At 47.6% G+C, this 14137-nt stretch overlaps 1 protein-coding gene across 3 annotated transcripts in view; it reads left to right on the top strand.

Moving 5' to 3' along the window:
• The window catches only part of SPECC1 (sperm antigen with calponin homology and coiled-coil domains 1), a 229286-nt gene that overhangs the window by 41725 nt on the left and 173424 nt on the right, over nt 1-14137 (top strand). The window contains exon 1 of one of the 3 annotated variants that reach the window (XM_088828937.1): nt 3061-3218. The exons of the other annotated variants lie outside the window; for them this stretch is intronic. The gene's annotated coding sequence lies outside the window, so the exon portion shown is untranslated. Of the gene's footprint in view, nt 1-3060; nt 3219-14137 lie in introns of those variants that run through there. 3 annotated transcript variants of the gene reach the window in all.

Below are 14137 nucleotides of genomic sequence, written 5' to 3'. Positions count from 1 at the left end.
TTCACTCCTTTTTTTTTAAACTTCATTCGTTTTTACTGATGAATAATATTCCATCGTATAGATCTCACATTATGTTTATCCATGCATCACTTGATGAAGATTTTTTTCCTACTTTTTGGTTATTGTAAATAATACTGCTGTGAGCATTCATGTACAGATTTTTATTTGAGCTTCTCTTTTCAGTTCTTTGGGGGTGCATACTTAGGAGTGGAATTAACTGGATCAAAGTGGTGACTGTCTTTATCTTTGAGGAAATGCCACATTTTTTTTCACAGATGTCATGGCATTTTATTGGAGAAGGAAATGGCAACACATTCCAGTATTCTTGCCTGGAGAGTTCCATGGACAGAAGAGCCTGGCGAGCTACAGTCCATGGAGTTGCAAAGAGTCAACATGACTGAGCAACTAAACAAACAACAATACCATTTTACATTCTCACAAATAATGTATGGAAGTTCCATTTCTCCATATCTTTGCCAAAACTTACTATTGTCTTTTTTTAGCTGTAGTCATTCTAGTAGATGTGAGGTGCTATCTCATTGTAGCTTTGATTTTCGTACCACTGCTGCTGCTAAGTCACTTCAGTCGTGTCCGACTCTGTGCGACCCCATACACGGAAGCCCACCAGGCTTCCCCGTCCCTGGGATTCTCCAGGCAAGAACACTAGAGTGGATTGCCATTTCCTTCTCCAATGTGTGAAAGTGAAAAGTGAAAGTGAAGTCGCTCAGTTGTGTCCGACCCTTAGCAACCCCACGGACCACAGACAACCAGGCTCCTCCATCCACGGGATTTTCTAGGCAAGAGTACTGGAGTGGCTTGCCATTGCCTTCTCCGTTTTGTACTGCTAATGCCTAATAATTGCAAATATCTTTACATGTGCTTATTGGTATGTTTCATATTTTCCTTGAAGAATTGTCTGTCTGGCTCCTTTGCCCATTTTTCAGTTGGGTTGCTTGTCCTTTATATTCTGGATAATAGACCCTTATTAGATATGTGATTTGTAAATATTTTCTCCCATCATGTGGATTATCTCCTCACTTTCTTTTTTTTTTTGGTAATTTTATTTATTTATTTTTGGCTATGCTAATTCTTTGTTAGGTCCATACCATTTCTGTCCTTTATCGAGTCCATCTTTGCATGAAATGTTCCTTTGGTATCTCTAATTTTCTTGAAGAGATCTCTTATCTTTCCTGTTCTGTTGTTTTCCTCTATTTCTTTGCATTGATTGCTGAGGAAGGCTTTCTTATCTCTCCTTGCTATTCTTTGGAACTCTGCATTCAGATGCTTATATCTTTCCTTTTCTCCTTTGCTTTTCACCTCTCTTCTTTTCACAGCTATTTGTAAGGCCTCCCCAGACAGCCATTTTGCTTTTTTGCATTTCTTTTCCATGGGGATGGTCTTGATCCCTATCTCCTGTACAATGTCACGAACCATGGGGTCAGAAAGAGTCGGACACGACTGGGCGACTGAACTGAACTGAGCTGAAGTCTTTGTTGCCATACAGGCTTTTTCTCTAGCTGCAGTGTGTGGGGGTTACTCTCCAGTGGCGGCGTGTGGATTTCTCATTTTGATGGTTCCTCTTGTTGTGAAGTACAGGCTCTGTAGCACTTGGGCTTCAGTAGTTGGGACCCTAGGGCTCAGTAGTTATAGCTCCCAGGCACTAGAGCACAGGCTCAGTAGCTGTGACACACAGATTTAATTGCTTTGTGGCATGTGGGATCTTCCTGGATCAAGGATCAAACCCGACTCTTCTGCATTGACAGGTGGATTTTTTTTTTTAACCACTGAGCCACCAGGGAAGCCCTCACTTCTTGATAGTGTCCTTTGAAGCACAAACATTTCTGATTTTTACGAAGTCCAACATATCTGGTTTTTCTTTGGTTGCTTGTATCTCGTGTGTGATATCTAAGAAAACATGGCCTAGTCCGAGGTCAAAAAGTTTTATACTTATATTTTCTTCTAAGAATTTTCTATTTTTTAGCTCTTACATTTTGAGGTATTTTTTGCATGTAGTGGGAGGAACTTCATACTTAGTAGAAGTCTAACTTCATACTTCTGCATGTGGATGTCCAGTTGTCCCAACACCACTTGTTGAAAGACTATTCTTTCCCCGTCAAATGGTTTTGGTGTCCTTGTCCAAAATCAACTGCCCATAAACGTAGGAGTTCAGTTCTATTTATCTGCGTATGTCTAGCCCTGTGCCAAATATCACATGGTCTAGATTGCTGTAGCTTTGTAGTAAGTTTTGAAATTGGGAAGTGTGAGTCCTAACTTGTTCCTCTTTTTCAAAATTGTTTTGGCTATTCTGGGTCCTTTGCATTTCCATATGAGTTGTAGAGTTAAGAGTCACTGCCAAGAGCCACAGACTTTGTCAGGGGAGGGGCCCTGAGGCCTTGCTGACAGAGGTCCGTATAGTTAAAGTTATGGTTTTCCCAATAGTCATGTACAGATATGAGAGTTGGTCTGTAAAGAAGACAGGACGCTGAAGAATTGATGTTTTTGAACTGTGGTGCTGGAGAAGATGCTTGAGGGTCCCTTGGACTGCAAGGAGATCAAACCAGTCAATCCTAAAATCAACCCTGAATATTCATTGGAAGAACTGATGCTGAAGCTGCAATCCTTTGGCCACCTGATGCGAAGAGCCGACTCGTTGGAAAAGACCCTGATGCTGGGAATGATTGAGGAAAGGAGGAGAAGGGGGCAGCAGAGTATGAGATGGCTAGATGGCATCACTAATTCAATGAGCATGAGTTTGAGCAAACTCTGCGAGATGGTGAAGGACAGGGAAGCCTGGCGTGCTGCAGTTCATGGGGTAGCAAAGAGTCGGACTTAGCGACTGAACAACAACACCTCTGCAGAGCAGACTGGCTTTTTTTCCCCTTCTTCTTCTGTTTGATATCTCAGGGAGCAATCAGCAAGAAAGCAGTCAACCTACCTCTTTAAATCCTATGTTTCAGAGACATTCAAAGGAAGCGCTCAGGCACCAGTAGGGTAGAAGTGATTTTGCAGTTTATGGGAGGGGGTAGAGGGGAGGGAGAGGCAGGGGGAGAGGCCCAGGAGAGCAGAGCCCGCCTGCTTCCTGAGCAAAGTGTTGCTCCAATGCTCGGCGCCTGGCCCCTCGAGTGTGGTTTTCCTCCCGCCAGCACCAAACCCTAAAATAGTACCACTGGCTTGCTGATGAGGTCAGCCGCTCCCAAGAAGCAGGAGAAGGTTTTGGAGTAAGTACCTAGCTGGTTATTATTTAAGGTGGGGGCGGAAACTCTCAGAACAACAGCGCTATCTGGGGAAAGAGGTTCTTCTGCTGTGGGTGTAACATCTCAAGTCTCCAGTGACTCCTGACGTTATTAACACATCTTCATGGGCTGGGCAAGTGTGTGCTACATGCTTGTTTGGGGGCTGACGATGGATTTCCAACATCTTCTGACAGCCTGAAAACATTGTTTTTTCTCACTGCCTGTCATTTTTCTTATCTTGCCAAGTAAGGATAATTAATACTGCTGCTGCTGTTGTTTAGTTGCTCAGTCGTGTCCGATTCTCTGCGACCCCATGGACTGTAACCCACCAGGCTCCTCTGTCTGTGGGATTTCCCAGGCATGAATCCTGGAGTGGGTTGCCATTGCCTCCTCCAGGGGATCTAACTTTAGGTTCAAGTCTAAAGGTCTTTGGAAACGGACTTCTCCCCCTGGGTACTAGTTACTGGCAGCGTGGAGATGTGTTCACAGCCGTGGTGCAGAGCCTGCTTGTGTGCGTGTTGTTGCCAGGCATGGGAAATCTGAAGTCCCATGGCGGGGGACCTCCCACTGGACCGGTTCTAAGGCTTCTTCCCTGGAATCCAGCTCTGGGGAGTGCCCCCTCCCTTCCTTGCAGAAGGCCAGATAATGTCCCTATGCACAGTATCTGGGCCAAGCGCTGTGCTTGCGAGGCCTAGATGGCAGAGTCTCAAAGATATGACAGAGATAGAGGTTTTTCTAGGAAGTTACTTGCTACGTGGTTTCTGTTTAGACGTCTTTTGTCCCCACCCCCTGGGCAAGGGGCTCAAGTTACTCTGCATCCTCTCCACCACTCTGGTGGCTGGAAATTCAGTTCTGGGGGATTCCCCCTTTTCTTCCACTGAGTCTAATCTCTTATTAGAATCAGACCGTTAGCTCTGTTTCGCAGGACGTTCGTCCTTTAAGTTGACTCAGAAATGGGCTTGCCCTCTCATTAGGACACAGAGATAGGCACACATGTGCTCCTCTGATCCAGTTCTGTCCCTCCGGCTCAGCCCCACAGACTACATCTTCTGTGGCTGTGCTCAGAGCAGCCGTTTCACTTCCCTTCATCTCTCCTCTGCCACATGAGTTTCCGTGTGTCCGTGTCGTCTCAGCAGGAGACACCCATGAAAAGTCTTGCAAAACAGGCAGACTGTACCTTCACTGGGGAAAACCAGTGCATGGAAAGTATCTTTTCCCATGGCTTCAGTTTTCTTTTTCAAACATGTCGATGTCTTTTAAAATGATGAACGTGAGACTGTGGCATGCCGACTGCGTGGCAAATGAAGCAGTCCAGTTCTCCTAGAGGATCGTTTCCTCTGACTCCCACGAGGCACCCACATGCTCTGCCCTCTCTTTCAAAGTGGGGAAACTGAGGCATGGAAAGGTGACCAGGAGTTGCCAGAGGAGGCTCTGGGAGAACACTGTGGCCAGAGAGGTGGCAAGCATGCAGGCCTAGAGCTGTGGTGGTGCTTGTGGGGAGCCGTGCACAGTCCAGCCAGGAGCGGGTCTGAGTGGTGGGTGAGAAAGAACGCAGAGAGGCACGTGGCACTTTGTCTTCACCCTGGAAGGGGTGGAGGTGGGTGGTCTGTGATCAGAGGGATCTAAATAGGGGTTCGAGGTGGGGCATGATCGGTTCTGCGTCTGAAAAGCCTGTTGGCACAGGTGGCCGTGGCCCTGAATTCTGGGCAGGAAGACCAGCAGCAGTTCTGCCCCTGGCAATGTTGCCAGGCATTGGGAGTAATGAGTGGGAGGAGGATCCAGGAGAGATTTCCGAATCAGAAGACAGAACATGGTTACAGTGTAGCCACGCGGGTTGGAGGACAGCGGCAGCATTCCCGTTAGGGTCCTGGGTTCCGAGTCTCAGCACATGCCCTCTTGTTGAACACATATAACTCGGTGACTTTTGATAACTGCACACACCCACAGAACCGCCACTGCCATCAAGATACTAAGCATCTCCTTCACCCCAAAATTTTCCTCAGTGTCCCTCTAGTCCCGTTCCTAGCCCACCAGCCCCAACCCCACCACCATACCCAGGCAAACACTGATCAGCTTCCTGTCACTTTGTTTTGCTTCTTCTAGAACTTCATATCTATGGAACCATACACTCGTAGTATTTTGTGTCTGGTTTCTTGTCAGATTCATCCATGTTGTTCTGTGTGTCAGTACTTTATTTCTTTGTATTGCCAGGCATGGATGTATCACAGTTTGATGATCCAGTCACATTTCTGTCATATGTATGTGTCGCTTCTGTACAGATTCTCAGAGCTGCCCTTTTTTTAAAAATCATTACCTGTCAATGAGTCTCCTGCTTTATGGCTGTTTAGGCAGCTAAGTCTCAAGCTTGGTTGCTCAGAGACACCCTGGGAGTTTTATTAAAAATATTGGAAGCAAGGGACTTCCCTGGCAGTACAATGGTTAGGACTCCGAGCTTTTCACTACCAAGGACCTGAGTTCAATCTCTGTCTGGGAACTAAGATCCCACAAGTCACACAGTGTGGACCCCCACCAAAAAAATATATATATATATACACATATATGAAGCAAAACTTACCCTTGATGGGATTGAGTCAGGGTCTCAGGGAGTGAACCCCAGGCCTGCATGTTTTTAATCAGTCTGTCAGGTGGTTTTGATCAGCTAGGTTGGGGAACTACAAGTGACTATTAGGAGAACACACTATTAGGTGTGGAGTTTTAACCCCCATAGTCCTGTTTGCTTATCACCAAGAAACCATCTCTCTGAACTCCTTGGTGATGTTCTATTTCCCAAGTGCTGACCACACCCGCTTCATTGGCCACGGATCACTGTGCCTGCTCATTTCATCATTAATTCATCAAACAGAAGAATCCTGAGCTCTTACCACATGTAATGTGTCCCTCGAGATGCTGTGTCTGTATGTAAAACCATATTTTCTGCTTTCAATCCCTTTGAGAGGCGTGGTCTTCCCATACCCAGTCAAACAAGAGAAGGCGGTACCTGTGAGAGCGCATAGACAAAGTGCCTGGGCTTCAGAGGCACATCCAGTCATTTCCAGCTTCTTATGGATGTGGGGAGTTGGCAGTCAGATAAGGTTCCAGGGAAGAAGTCACATTTGATCTGGGGCTGGAAGGATGGGTGCAATTGGTGTGAAAGGAGTGAGGGTAGGAAAGGCAGCCGAGGAGGAAGGAACAAGAAAAAAAGCGGGAGCTGGACATCCTGGCTGCTGGGGGCCAGGGCGGCCTAGTCTGAGACGGGCAAGGAAGTGAGGTTGAGGTCGGAGCAAGGAGCCCACGTGAACTCGCCCAGCGCGTGCTCAGTGTGATCCCACCACGATCTCCCCCAAGTCTCTGGTTCGTCTTCGTACTCAGCCTCTCTGACGTGTCTTCCAGCCACCACTGAGCCGTGAAGTCAGTCCTGGTGCTGTCTGCCTGCACAGAGTGTAAGGCATAGTCCCACAGGGCTGGCTTTTTGCTGTTATGAACTGTTGATGAAAAAATTAATCAGTAGTCAATCTAAGGAAATGGAAAGTTTATTCGAGCCCCCCGAGGATTGCAATGTGGGAGATAGCCTCTCAGGTAGCTCTGAGGACTGTTCCCAAGAGGTAAGCAGGGGAGGCCAGTACATGTGTGGTTTTGGTGAAGGGGGTGCATGCAATGATCACCCATCTCAGTAGGAGGTTGCTGCTGGTCACGAGGAGCAGACACCTCATTCAATGCTTTTTTATTTTTTAAGTGCTTTTCTAAATACAGGAAGATACAAGAATCCAGGTTCATAAAAATTTCTCCTGAAAATATCTAACTGTCTGAGGGCTGGTTCTGCCAGTTTTCCTAGAGCACAGAGTGGTTCATCCTGGTCTTTGCTCAGAACATTCTTCAGGGTGTCCTGTAGGTCATCATCAGCAGTGGCTGATGACTTGGTTCTTATGGAACTGGATAGTGGGCAATGTTCTATATTTGACAAGCCTCTCCCTTTTGGTGTTAGTTTTGACCAAGGTTTGGTAGGCATTTAGTGACCAATTTGTCTTACGGCGGTAGGAATGCTTGTTCCTAAGTCAGGCAAGGATTTCATTGATGGGCCACTCAGTATGCTATTAGTGGACCAGGCCCTGTTAACAGTACACCAAAGCCTCTGGATCCCCGTCTTAACAGTCTATTAGGTCCAGGAAACGATTTCCTCTTGTTGCTCCCTCCCACATCTAGAGTTACACTTAATAGGACTGTATATTTGGTCAATTGTTTCAGACCACCTAATCATCATTTATTTTATCTGAGTCTCAGTCACACATCATTTGGTGATGTAAGAAACAATAATTTTGTAAAAAGGCAGAATATAAGTAATATAGCTAGTGATACTAATATAAGGTCATAAGTAAGCGTTTAAGCGGAGAACTTTCTCCAAGTGGGGCCCGTTATCTCCCTAGGTCATCTGACCATTCTTTCCTGCACCAGTCACTGTCTGGTGCAGGAAAGGGAAGTACTGTAGTGGCCTTGTCCATGAAATCCGCCACCAAGATGTCTGCACAAACAAGGTGAGTGGTGCTCATTGTGTTCCCAGCAGGACTGAGAATGGAATGTTACCTTCTAGAGTTACATGACTGGTACCAGAAGGAGAGGGGCTTCCCAGGTGGCTCAGTAGTAAAGAACCTGCCTGCCAATACAGGAGACATGGGTTTGATCCCTGGGTTGAGAAGATCTCCTGGAGAGGGAAATGGCAACTCTCTTCAGTATTCCTGCCTGGGAAATGCCATGGACAGAGGAGCCTGGCGGGCTACAGTCTGTGAGGTCACAGATTTGGACATGGCTGAGCAACTAAACCCAAAACAACAACCAGAAGTAGATAAATTTTGTTTTGTTTTTTAACTTTTTTTAGATGAAGCCCTAATGGCTCAGCAGGTAAAGAATCTACCTGCAATGCAGGAGACACAGGAGACACAAGTTCAATCCTGGGTTGGGACGATGCCCTGGAGAAGGAAATGGCCACCCACTCCTGTATTCTTGCCTGAAAAATCCCATGGATGGAGGAGCCTGACAGGTTACAGTCCATGGGTTGCAGAGTCGAACACGACTGAGCAACCAAGCACATAATTGATTGACAGAATTATGTTAGATTCAGGTATACAGCAAAGTGATTCAATTATACATATACATTCTTCTTCAGATTCTTCTCCCTTACAGGTTATGACCAAATGTTGAGTATAGCTTCCTGTGCTACACAGTAGGTCCTTGTTGTAGGAGGAAAAATGTTGATTTTATGGTTGAGCAGGTATTTCTGCCATTGGTGGTGGGGAGTGCAGGGGTCTGGTTAGTGTAGACGCACATGTACAGTAGTGGGGAGGGAGGAGGCAAAAGTAGAGTAAAATTATGTTTAAATTTTTCTTATCTTGCTTTAAAACATGAATTTTATTTTATCAGGACAAAGCCTATGAATTACTTCCCACTCAGACACCCTTTCATTTCTCTTGGGCAAATACCAAGGAGTGGGATTATTATATATGATCAGTGCAGGTGTAATTTTATACTGTTAAAGACAAGGGGCCCCAAATGGAGTCACTGATGCTGAGCCCCCCATCACCAAACCAAGACTTCACTACAGTTTCATCTTATCCCCAAAACAGATTCTTAAAACCAGTGAATCAGGAATTCCCTGATCAGCACTGGCTGAGGTCACTGGCCTGGTGGACTCCCACCTCCCCTAAAGGGAAGTGACTTCGCAATAACCACCCCTATTTTCTGCTGAGCATGGCTTCCTGTTCCTGCCCATTCTCCCTGTGAAGATCTTGTCCTCTGTACACCTCCTCGAAGCTCCTTTCTCACTGCTGGCTGGGCTTCTACCCCATTCGTGAATCATTGAATAAAGCCCATGAAGTTTACAGTTACCTTTTTTGTTTACTTTAACAATAAGAAATGACTAAATTGATTTGCAAACCTGCTGCACATTTTGTATTTGCACCAACAATGAATGGGAGTTCCAGTTGCCAGCACTCATTTTTATGTTTCTAAATTTCAAGCCATTCTAATTAGATATATAGTAATGGGCTGGAGGAGAAGGGGACGACAGAGAATGAGATGGCTGGATGGCATCACCGACTCTATGGACATGAGTTTGAGTGAACTCTGGGAGTTGATGATGGACAGGGAGGCCTGGCGTGCTGTGATTCATGGGGTCGCAAAGAGTCGGACACGACTGAGTGACTGAACTGAACTGAACTGAATGTCTCCCTGTGGTTTCAATTTGCATTTACTTAATGACTCAGGATGAGATGGTTATATGGCATCACGGACTCAATGGAAATGAATTTGAGCTAACTCTGGGAGATAGTGAAGGACAGGGAAGCCTGACATGCTGCAGTCCATAGGGTTGCGAAGAGTCAGACACGACTTAGTGACCAAGCAACAACAATGACTCTTACATTGAGCATCTTTCCAGGCGTTTATTTGCCATCCAATTATCTTCTTTGGTGAAGTGTTTGAATCTTTGATCATTTTTTATTGAGTTGTGTGTTCTGTTGTTGTTGAGTTCTATGTGTTTCTTCATAAATTCAGGAATCAGGTCCTTGATCAGTTTTGTGTTTTGTGGATACTTCCCTTCCAGCCAGTGGTTTGACTCTGCACTTTCTTGACAATGTCCCCTGAAGAGCAGAAGTTTTAAATTTTGATGAATTCCAATTTATCTATCACTTTAAAAAATTTTTATCTATGAATCATACTTTTGGTGTTGATGCTAAGAAATCGTTGCCTACCTGAAGTTCACAAAGATTTTCTCCTGCATTCTTCTAGGAGTTTGCTGGTTTTACTGAAATTTCTATCTGTCTTTAACCAACATTGATGACAGACGGGACAGTGGTCCCAGAGCTGTGGAGCCAGAGGAACGAGGCAGTCGTTTGCTTTAGGGTGCTCTGGGTTGAAGAGCTGGAATGGGGCATGAGTCAGCAGGGAGTCAGCCCGGTTAGGGAGCTGTGGACGCTTCTTGTGGTGGGAAGACAGGACAGGACTGTAGGGGTCAGGTTGAAAGTAGGAATGGGGGTGGGAAGCCATTGTCCTGGGTGTAGAGTGGCTGCGGGGAGGCCTGGAGGCAGGTGACAGAGCAGCTGCCTGTCCTTCAGGTCTGAGTGCAGGGCACCTGGCAGTCGTGGGCAGGGCTCTGGGTGGGCCTCACCCCAGAACAAAAACGAGGTGGGGGGCAGCTTGGTGAGGGCGGGGGACTGTCGCTTTGCACTGAACCGCTCCAGTCAGACACATCTGTGTCACAAAGAACACATCCTCAGGGGGAGGCCACAGTGCTGTAGCATCATTGTGCCTGGGTTCCACCCTGGGGACCAGTCACAAGCCTGCTACTGTCCTGTGGTTCCTTGTAGACCTGCTCCTGAGGTCCCTGCAAGGCCCCGCGATGACAGGGCTGTCCCGGGAGCAGCCTGGACGTGATCCCTCACGTGTACAGCTATTGTGTGTGTGTTTAAAACGCGATCCGAGAGCATTGTGTGCTGGAGCGAGATAGGGCCTGTTCCAGGCGCTGAATAAATTAACCCTGCCAAGTGCAGCAGTTGCTTTCATGAGCCAGCTGGCGCTCCAGGAAGAGCTGAAGCCTGTGGGTTAGCAAAGAACATTTCAGGAATGTGAAAACAAAAAAGAAATCAGCACATTCAGTGGTTTCACTTAATCTGGTAACAATAAGAAAATCCATAGTGATGGCCGACTCGGCAGCTGGTTGGAAGGCTGGACTCTGCCTACTACCCAGAAGGGGTGTCCTCCAGGCCCTGAGGTGGCCAGGGTGCCGGTGCAGCCCTGAGGCTGGCCCTGCACACTCTGTACCTGTGGAAGTTCCAGGAAAGTTCTGTCTCCCCCTCATTTCCTCCAGTGGTCTAGGAGCCAACACAAATGCTGACAGGCTTGATGGCTATGTGGTCCTCCCCTCTGTCCCTCTGTCCCTCCCCACCCTGGGGTGGCTGCTGCTGTCATGTCCATGCACTGGAAGCCTCATTGCCCACTGTCCTCAGACCTGGCTCCTGGACCCACAGATAGGGTCTGGCCCACCGCTGGCCCTCCTCCATCACCGCCAGGTCCCCCAAGGCTTCCATCTGTCCCAAAGACAGAATGTAATGAAAGGGCCCTTTCAGTGCTTCTTCTTGGCCCAGTTCCTGCCTCCCCGCAGCCCAAAGAATCAGTTCTCCCAGGAGGATCTTTAGTGCCTTGGAGAGACCTACAGACAGACTGCCAAGGGCCATCCTGCCAGCCTCCAGATGCCTGGGCCACAGTGCCCAGCATGGCTATGATCCAGCTGAGACCCTGCTTCTCTGACCTTTCAACCAGACCCAGGGCTGCCTTTTCAGAATACAGTCATCATTACAGAAAACCCACAGCCACTGCTGGGGTCCTTGGTGAGTCTATCAGGGACCACAGGCTTCTGAAGGTACCCATTGGGGGAGAAGCCTGCCCGCTGAGCAAAAAGCAAGAAAGAACCGGAGTCCGTCATAGTTTCTTCCCTCCACAAGGTCTTTATTTTGTTGAGCTCAAGATTTACTTTGGCTTTTAAATTGAGTGTTCCCAAACTCCTATGTTCACCAACTCAATGGACATGAATTTGAGTGAACTCCGAGAGATAGTAAAGGACAGGGAAGCCTGGCATGCTGCAGTCCATGGGGTCACAGAGTGGATATGACTTAGCAATTGAACAACAGCAACAACAAAACTCCTAAGTTAGGAGCTTGGGGCTAACATATACAGACTGCTGCTGCTGCTGCTGCTAAGTTGCTTCAGTGTGTCCAACTCTGTGCGACCCCACAGACGGCAGCCCACCAGGCTCCGCCGTCCCTGGGATTCTCCAGGCAAGAATACTGGAGTTGGTTGCCATTTCCTTCTCCAGTGCATGAAAGTGAAAGTGAAGTCGCTCAGTCGTGTCCCACTCTTCACAACCCCATGGACTGTAGCCTACCAGGCTCCTCCGTCCATGGGATTTCTTTCCCAGGCAAGAGTACTGGAGTAGGGTGCCATTGCCTTCTCCACATATACACACTACTATATATAAAATAGATAGGGCTTCCCTGATGGCTCAGCGGTAAAGAATCCACCTGCAATGCAGGAGATGCAGGAGACTCGTGGTCCTCCTGGCTTCTGTTTCCCGTTGGACTGAGGCCTTGTGGCTGAAGTTTAATGAGCCTGGGGGCGAGGCGGGGGGGCAGTGGGTGGGGGAGGGGACTTGTGCACCCCCCATGTCTGTAGGGCAAGTGCACTGAAGTGAGTGGGTGGAGGGCATGGGGTTTTGCTGGGGGCCTGAGGGTGGAGTGGCATGCCCTGTAGTGTTTGCATTGTTTCTGGAGGAAACAGAACAAAATGAGTCAGAAGTGGCCACTGGTTTCCTTGGAAGCTGTGCCACTGACATCACAGGGTTTGCCCCTTGTCCCACCTGGCAGAGAGGGGGCCCCCAGAGGAACACAGAAACAGAAAAGGTTGCACAAAAGGTACTTAGATTTGAGACTTTAAATTCTTGGGCCCCTAACCCAGTGGTTGCCATTGGCTGCTACTTAGCAAGGCATCGAACATAAGTTCCTGTATTGTGGTGTTTCAGTTAAGATGTCTGAAATCTTAAAGCATAAAATTGTAAAATATTGTTGACCATTACAGTGAAATTGGGATTATAGCACACATTTTTTTTTTTAAAGCCATCCTTTGGGAATAAAGTCAGGAATGGAGATGAATCAGTAGATGGTTTTAGAGATTTGGTGTAGAGTGACTTCAAGAACTATTTTCCCATACGTTACAAGTTAGTGAGATTAATCTCATAAGGCTGATGCTGATACATCCACTTGAACTCCGTTTTCAATATACTGGTGCTGGAAGGCTCTACATCAATATCCATGGGGTTCTCATCCTGAGAGCCTTTTTAGTTTCCTTGGTAATTATTTAGAGGTATCTATAGGTCTTACAGGAGGAGGACTATCATTACTTTGTGGTTCCATTTTGTTGTTGTTATTGTTTAGTCACTCAGTTGTATCTGACTCCTTATGACTCTATGGACTATAGCCCGCTGGCTTCTCTGTCCATGGGATTTCCCAGCTAAAAGTAGTGGAGTAGGGAGTATTTCCTTCTCCAGGGGGTTGTCCCACCCCAGGGATCAAACCCGAGTCTCCTGCATTGGCAGGCAGATCCTTTACCACTGAGCCACCTGGGAAGCCTCCCTCCATTTTGTATTCTCCAATTAATTCAGCACTGATTTTGTGAATCTAGGCACCTGGCTAATAGTGGACGAGCAAAGAGACACTTGCACACGTTTCTTCAGTGAAAGAAGGGCTCTAGCATTCATTCCGGAGAAGGCAATGGCAAGCCACTCCAGTACTCTTGCGTAGAAAATCCCATGGACGGAGGAGCCTGGTGGGCTGCAGTCCATGGGGTCGCTACGAGTCAGACATGACTGAGCGACTTCACTTTCACACATTGGAGAAGAAGGTGGCAACCCACTCCAGTGTTCTTGCCTGGAGAATCCCAGGGACGGGGGAGCCTGGCGGGCTGCTGTCTATGGGGTCGCACAGAGTCGGACACGACTGAAGTGACTTAGCAGCAGCAGCAGCGTTCATTCACCAGTGTTTGCTGAGCACCTGCTCTGTGCACCGGGAACACCGCGATGAACTGAGAGGTGAGCTGTGTCGGGTGGGTGAGGCAGATGATCAGTGAAGGATAGACAGTGGCACCCAGAGTCTCCGTCTAGTGGTAAATCTCTGAAGAAATGAGTGGTAAACTCATGCAGAGATTTGAGGGAAAAGGCCTTTTGGAGGAAGACCCTCCCACCCCGTGTGAAGAGGTGGGGGACCTTCCAGGTGTGACGCTCCTCCAGGGGATCCAGTTGGGCACGTCCAAGGTGGGGCCCTCTGACAGCACAGACGGGGTCTCTGGACAGAGGTCTCAGACCTGGG

Source organism: Moschus berezovskii, chromosome 20, assembly GCF_049115385.1.
Source record: "Moschus berezovskii isolate FMDL1 chromosome 20, NW_MosBer_1.0, whole genome shotgun sequence".
Taxonomy (NCBI): Eukaryota; Metazoa; Chordata; class Mammalia; order Artiodactyla; family Moschidae; genus Moschus; species Moschus berezovskii.
The sequence above is the reverse complement of the archived record's forward strand: the minus strand, read 5'-3'. Positions and strand labels throughout refer to the sequence as shown.